The sequence below is a fragment of the Eumetopias jubatus genome, unplaced genomic scaffold, assembly GCF_037043125.1.
Source record: "Eumetopias jubatus isolate StellerSeaLion01/CBP00866 unplaced genomic scaffold, mEumJub1_p1.0 scaffold_1, whole genome shotgun sequence".
Lineage (NCBI taxonomy): Eukaryota > Metazoa > Chordata > Mammalia > Carnivora > Otariidae > Eumetopias > Eumetopias jubatus.
Window position 1 is genome coordinate 92,436,050 of NW_028274807.1, and position 8,003 is coordinate 92,444,052.

At 40.4% G+C, this 8,003-nt stretch overlaps 1 pseudogene; it reads left to right on the forward strand.

Annotated features, from left to right (window-relative positions):
• The first annotated feature begins 5,208 nt into the window (after nucleotides 1-5,208).
• LOC148165033 (importin subunit alpha-8 pseudogene) lies at nucleotides 5,209-6,094 on the forward strand (annotated as a pseudogene).
• The last annotated feature ends 1,909 nt before the right edge of the window (nucleotides 6,095-8,003 follow it).

The following is an 8,003-nucleotide window of genomic DNA, read 5'->3' on the forward strand; positions in this document are numbered from 1 at the left end:
TGCTTCTCTCTACATCAAGAAATGTTTTAGAAGGAAGAGAAGTTTGCATACTTAATAAAGTCTTCACAGCTCAGATAGTTTTGGCCTCATCTTTGAAATTATTCATCAAGTGGGTGTTGGGAACCCTGGATATATTTGGAGAGAAAAAGGATCAAATCAATCAAAGCACAAAATCATTCAAAAATTACTTCTAGGGAAGAGATAATTGTGTTTATTTGAAGCGGCCAGTCTCCTTCGTTCTCTGAGGAAAGACTTTTTGGCTACCTTAGTTATATAGGTTCACAATAATTCTTAGGATTTATGTGGAAGAAAAAATAAAAGTTGTCTTTAGCCCTTCTGATAGCTACATTTATCTTCTACCTGCATAAAACCTCATCTTTAGAAATATGGCCTTCAATCCCTATTACTATATCAATTAAAGTTTAAGAAACTCCATAATCTTAATATGGACTTACTTTTGATAACTATAATTACCCCCCCCCAACACCCATACCATTAAGGGCCTATTCAATTAGAGATGACTTTCCTTTTCCTGGAGATATAAAGTCAAATGAAAAAGTCACTTTGGGAGTGACACCCAGAGCAATGTCACTGTGATAATCCAAGGAGAATGTAACCAAAAAACACATTTTTTTTTCATCTCACTGCTGCCATGTTTATTACCTGTTTATTTCACTCTGTCTATCTCTGGAAAAAGCTTGACTTCAAAGATGTTTTTCTTTTTTTCAAAGTATGTCATTGGGTTGTGAGGAAGAAACCTGAGAACCTGTCGTGGGGCATTTGGGTATGTGTACACTAATAAAAACTAGCATTTCACCACCTTGTAACAGTTTTTGTTTTTTTAATTTCCTTTTGTGAAGGGCCCCTAGGATGAAGATTGGTTGGGCTTCTGCATTAATAGCAGAAAATAATAGTAGTTGACATTTATTAGATGAAGACTATATGAGAGGCAGTGAGACCACCACTTTACATGTACTATTCTGTACAACAACCCTATGATAATACTAATACAGAGCCCATGATAATACTAGGGTAGCGTCCTGAGTGAGCAGATGAATGAGACTGAGCTTTGGATGGTTAAGGGAATTGCATATGGTCGCACTGCTCATGGGAAATAGAATTGCAATCAAAACTTGGGCAGTTTTATCCAGAGATGGGCCTTGGCCCTCCCACAGCTGCATCTAGCTGCTCCTTACCATTTGGGAGGTAAGAGAACATTTCCCATAGGTAAGAGGCTGTGGTCCACTATTTGCTGAGTACTCCCTCTACGTAGACCACTAGAACTCATAAACTCAAGAGAAAAAATATTTTTTGCAAAATACTGTGGGAGAGAATGGAACCTAATTTATGATAAAGAATATATATTTGCTGGTGGGCCAAAAGGACCAAGAAAGAAGGACAGAGGGTCTTTATTTTGGTGCACAAAAATTATTGTTATCCCTTCAAAGCCTTGAAATTGCTGGTTTGAGAGGAAGGACAAGCCCTCCAATCTCTAGGACTAGTGATAAGGAGGCATAACTGTTTCTCCCTACTCCTGATCAATAAAATGATTTCAGGAAACCATGAGGAGTTTTCAACAGAGGCTGCCACTTTATAGTCAGTGGTTCTGGGACCTCAAGAGTGATATAATAGGGCGCCTGGGTGGCTCAGTTGGTTAAGCGACTGCCTTCAGCTCAGGTCACGATCCTGGAGTCCCGGGATCGAGTCCCGCATCGGGCTCCCTGCTCAGCAGAGAGTCTGCTTCTCCCTCTGACCCTCTTCCCTCTCGTGCTCTCTATCTCTCATTCTCTCTCTCTCAAATAAATAAATAAAATCTTTAAAAAAAAAGAGTGATATAATAACCTTAGGGAAATTGAGATTTAAGAAATAAGTGATGTGTTTAATGGATTAAATTACACCAAGAATCCATGTGCCTACATATATTGGATATATGTGTGTGTGTGCATGTGTGTATGTGCGTGTGTGAAAAATGAATCTTGACCCCTGACCTCACACCGTGCTGAAAAAGCCATTCCAGATGGATTGTTGAACTAAATGTAAAAGGAAAAAACAATAAAGTTTTTAGAAAATAACAGGAAAATATCTTTGTGACTTTGAAGTAGAAAATTATCTCTTAAACAGGGCATAGAAAATACAATAAAGGAAAATATTGGTGTATTAGATATTGATAAAAGTAAGAGCTTCTGTCATTCAAAAGTCACCATGAAGAGAATAAAAAGGCAAGCCACAAAACAGAAGCATATATTTGCAATGCATAGAACTAAAAAATGACCCAGAGCCAGAATTTTTGAAGAACTTCTAAAGATCAATAAGAAAGCAGACAATCCAGTAGAAAAAAATGCACAAAAGACTGGAACTGAGATGTACAATAAAGGATACTCAAAAGGCCAGTAACTATTACTATCCATCAAGGAAACACATACATGATTTTACTACACTTTAACTAAAATGGCTAAAATTAAGAGGATTGACAGTACAAAGAGCTTACAAAGATACAGGATAACACACACTTCTGGTAGAAATGTAAGTTGGTATAATCACTCTAGACAAGAGTTTGGCAGTATCTCCTAAAACAGGATATATGTGTATCATATGCCAAAATGATTTCACTCCAGCGTATAAACATAATAGAAATGCATTCATATGTGTACAAAAGACTCGTTCACAGCAGCATTATTTATAACAGCCAAAAACTCGCCATCAACATGAAAATGGAGAATGAATTGTGGGTATATTCATACAATGTATATTACAGAGCAACAAAAAGGAATGTATTACTGATACATGCAACAAAATGAATGAATCTCATAAATGTAATGCTAAGCAGGAGAAGCTAGACAGAAAAGAAAATATACCACAAGATTATATTTATATGAAGTTCACAGACAGGCAAGATTCACTGATGGTCATGGTAACAGAAATCAAGATAGTGATTATGCAGCATAATCTCTCCCACCCTGACCGATACACTATCAAAAATGCCACCTTCTCTCTGAAGTTTTACCTGATATTCTCCTTCTGCAATGACAAAGGAATATTGCTTGTGTTTTTATTTAAAATTTATCTCATTCTGCCTTTCTTAATGATTAGCTTTCTTGTTAAATATCTGCTTTCTTCTTCTCTCTATCATCAACTACTTTTTCATCCTATACATACGTATAGACTGCCTCATTTCAATAAATATACTCAGATAGTGATAAAGAAAACAAGGTTGAGATTATTTAAGGATACTCCCAATAAATGTTTAAAATAATCTTGTACGGTAGTATAACATGCATATAAAAAGTGCACTGATCATAAACATACAGACCACTTAATTTTCACAAAGTGAACAATCCCGTATAATGAACACATAGATCAAGAAATAGCACTTTTTTAGTAGCCTACTTATGACCTCTACAAAGGAAACCAAAGCCTAAATCACAAACTATTATGGTCATTTCTCAAAAGCAGGATGGGGCCTCCCAAACAAAATTTGGTTCAGATGTCAAGACTAATAATGCCACACATATAGCAAGATGATATGAGAAGGTTTGTCACATAGTGAGGCTCTCTGGGGGGAGTAGGGAAGTTCTCCCAAACTGGTAAAAAAAATGGCTTGAGAGAACAAGAAAAGGAGACTAGCCTGAGATTTTACTGATAGTTAGAAGGTGGGCCAGGGGAGTGTTCTTTCATTCGAGAAGAGGCTTGCATGGTCTGAACTTCCCATCAAAGAAAGGTGCACCCAGGGGTTTTGTATCAGCTACTGCAGATGTAGGACAAAAGGGAAGAGGGAGGGGCGAGGCTTAAAAGATGTCAGCAGTCCGACATCGAAATATGGAGTCAGACTTTTTATTATGTGAAGACAACCTGCATTTATTTCTTGCTCATGTTATGTGTCCATCACGGTTCGGGTGGGAGCTTTGTTCCATGACATCTTTAGACTGTCTGAGCAACAGTTATCTGGGACATTGCCCATTACTTTAGTGAACAAAAAGAAAAAAAAGAAGAAGAAGAAGAAAGAAAAAATAGCCCATCTCACACTGAACTTACATAGCTTCTGTCCAGAAGCGTCATGTGTCATTGTACTTGTATTTCACAGGCCAAACTGAGTCACATGACTCTGCCAAATGCAAAGGGTAAGTAGAGTGCAATCTACCCTATGTTTGGAAGGGGGAGAACCAAGAATATTTGATGAACCACTCTGTTGTCTACCACAAGTGGATCTTGAAGGATGAGCAGAGTATTGACAGGTGACAAAAGAATACTGCTGAAACCCAAGGAAGAAGATGAGCAGAGATGTGGAGGGGTGGGTGGTGTGGCTCAACCAGAGAATGTCTGAAATGAACGTATGGGAGATGAGGTTAGAAAGAAGCGTTGAGTTCTGTAATAGAAAGTCTTGAAAATGAAGTATTTTGGACTTAGAGCATGGGATGGAATGAACAATTTTGAGAGCGGTGAACATGTACTTCTTAGTAAGATGGCGTAGATAAAATAAATAGGAAATCTGGATGTTATTGTAATAGCCAGGGGAGGGTGGATGAAGCCCTGACCAGAACAGTGGCAGTGGGAAGAGGTAAGAGCAGGTTGGGGTCTTTGGGGGTCCGACTGGATATGAGGCAAAAATGAACAGCAGAAATTATTCCATTTTCTTCTGCCCTGGGTGACTGGAAGAATGGTGGTAACATTTCATAGGGTACAAAAGACAGCGTGGGGTAAATGAATAAGTTTGCTTCTGAAAATACTGACTTTCTGATGATAGAAGGACATTGCTATAGGCTGAATGCTTGTGTCCTCTCCCAAACTCAGATATTGAAATTCTAATGCCCAAGGTGATGGTATTTAGAGGTGGGGATCTTTGGGGGGGTGATTAGGTCATGAGAGTGGAGCCTCATGAATAAGATCAACGCCCTTATCAAAGGGACCTCAGAGAGTGCCTTCACCCCTTCAGCTATGTGAGGACATAGTGAAAAGACAGCTATGAACCAGGAAGCGGGTCTTTGCCAGACCCTGAATCTGCTGGTGCCTTGATCTTGGACTTCCCAGCCTCCAGAACTCTTGTTTATAGCCACCATGTCTCTGGTATTCTGTTGCAGTAGCCCGAACAGACGAAGACAGCCATCAAAGTGTAGAGGAACACCCCAAAATTATTGTCTAACACCTAAGAACAGACAAAAGACTAAACTTAGAGATCCTAAAGTCAACATCAGATAGGAGAAGGTCGAGGCCATGGAACTGAATGAAGGTGCCCCCAGTGAGAGACTGTAAAGTTAGAAGAAAAGAAGACCGAAGACCGAACTCTGGAGAACATGTATGCTTAGGGAACTTGGTGAATGTTAGCAGGAGCTAGTAAAGAAAGCCAAGAAGAATCTGTCAGAGAAAAAGGAGCACAAGCTGCAGGAATGGAGTGAGCCAGGAAAAAGGGGAGTGGCCCCGAGTGTCTAAGGCTGCCAAGGGGACAAGCCGGAGGAGACCGGGAAGATGCCATTGGACGTGACTGTGGAGAGGTGACGAGCTGAACGTGCTGCCCCAGCTCCTGGCGCACCCCAAGTCCTCCATCCAGAAGGAGGCAGCTTGGGCCTTGAGCAACGTGGCTGCAGGGCCTCACCAGCACATCCAGCGGCTAATAGCTTGCGGCATGCTGCCTCCTTTGGTGGCTTTGCTGAAAAACGGAGAATTTAAAGTCCAGAAAGAGGCCGTTTGGACCGTGGCTGACTTCACAACTGGAGGCACCATAGACCAGTTGATCCAGCTTGTCCACGCTGGCGTCCTGGAGCCACTGGTGAATCTGCTTGCCATCCAAGACACCAAAATTGTTATCACCATCCTTGATGTTATCTCTTTTATCCTCCAGGCAGCAGAGAAGCTCTCGGAGAAGGAAAACCTGTGTCTTCTGATAGAGGAAATGGGTGGCATTGATAAAATTGAGGCTTTGCAATTTCATAAGAGCCCTCAGGTTGCCCTGACTGCTTTGAACATTATCGAGAACCGTTTTTCTGAGGGAGAAGAAAGTGGCACTGTATTACCAGCCCTGGACCAAGATCATGAATTCTTAAACCGCTTAACAAAACAATACCAAGACCTCACGACTCCTAAACCAAGGAGCAAACCCTAATGGGTAACTGCTTTAAGAACCTTCTATGTCTTGGCATGGCACAGGTGTAAAGCTTTTTAAACTAAATGTTAATAAAATTGTTGACACCTTCACCTCCATCTAAAAAACAAAAACAAAAACAAAAACAAAACGGGAAAGTTTTTTTTTCCCCAAACGGCAAAGCCATTTTAGCAGAGATTAGATGGCGGGAGGATTGTGGCAGGAAAGGGGAATAAGCAAATATAGATTAAGCTTTTGGTAAGTTTGGTATCGAAAAGAAGGTGACATATGTATGGGAAGATTAAGAGAAAGGCAGAGTTTCTGGAAAGCTTAGCTGTATAACTTGGCGTGCCATTTTACACACCGTCTTTAAGGCAAAGATTTTATTTCAAAATAAATTATGCCAAAAATCTAACTACGACTCTTGGTAAGTTCTAGAATACATCCTCAGGTACCTTGCAGGGGTGGCCAGGGAGAATTCCACAAGGGTGGGCACGTGACTCAAGAGGGCCGAGACAGGATCGGCCCCAGGCCCGTGTCTGAAGTGACCCAGAATTCTTCTGCTGAGTTTGGAAGCTGGCCGAAGGAGCTGGGAGCTGCCAGTGGTCAACTTTTCCATTACACGGGTTCAGCCTGAGAAAGGTGCCAACCAACACTGAGGAAAACAGAGCGAGAGAGATGGAGTCTGGAGGTAGAAGCCTCGCCCCATGTGCCCCCTTTTCTAGCCGTGGCTGAGGCACATTCTAAGTCTGTACTTTTCTGTTCTGTAAGCAAATCAGTTCAGCTTTTTGTTAAAACTGCTTTGAGTCGGGTGTTCAGGCATTTGCAACCGAGAGAGTCCTAATACCTAACATCACCTAAAGCCATGTACACACACTCTACTCAAGTACTTTCTACATCACGAGTGGGATTTTAAAGAGATTAACATTTGTTAAAATCTGTGAAGCTGTGGTTATGAGAAACTCTGAATTGAATTCGACATTGTCTTTCCTTAGATTTTTCATCGGTTTCACTGTAGGAAAAGGAAAAAATGTAATAAGATAAACATGAACTTTTGAGTCATCAGTGTACATGGTTTTCTTTGAGATATAGTCCATGGAGAGCACATGCATCAGATTATTCAGTTGTTTTCCTCAGATAGAGTCTCTTTAAAAAATAATGACATTATCACCAACCAAAAGGTTAATTAATATCTTTGATCGTTTTAAGGGAAAATGTTTCCATCTTTATAATGTAACTGCAAAGTTCCAAAATCTCAAAGAATCTTCTCCCATACACGTTGCTGTTGCGAGAGCTGGTCTTCCTTATTTGTTTCTCGGATTAGTTCCCAACTGACATCAGATATAGCAGCAAGACCCGCTCTCTTTTGTGTGGTATCAGGCAGTATCAGTTTGTGAGTTGTAAATACCCAACCTCTGTCCTGAAGATTAGCCTTAACTAAATCGCCCTGGGGACAAGAGATGAGGAATTCTTCCTCTACTTGAAGAATTAAAAAAAAAAGAATCTAACTTTCAAAAAGGAACAGGAAGCCGCTTGTCCATAATAAATCACCAGCAAGCAAGTGTTCTGCAAAGGAAAAGGTGGATATTAATAGAGGTGGCATTTTTCTTTCAGCAGAAGAGATCTTTCAGTGAATTTGGAACTGACGGCCTTGAAAAACCTAGTCAGCTAAGAATTCGAATGCCACAAACTTGAGAAGAAATGTTATTGTGTTTTATATACTTGAACATGCTTCTTCCTCTAATTGGGAAGTAGTTGCATTCAAATGTCCAAATCATCGACAGCATTTGTAAGCTCCACACACGGGAGCCCACAGTTCACCTTTTGTATATACGTCAAGGAATTTGACCAATCCATTTAATCATCAATGGGAAGAAAGCATCAATGGGGATAAAATTGTGGCATGACAAAGAGTTGTTCTCTGGACTCT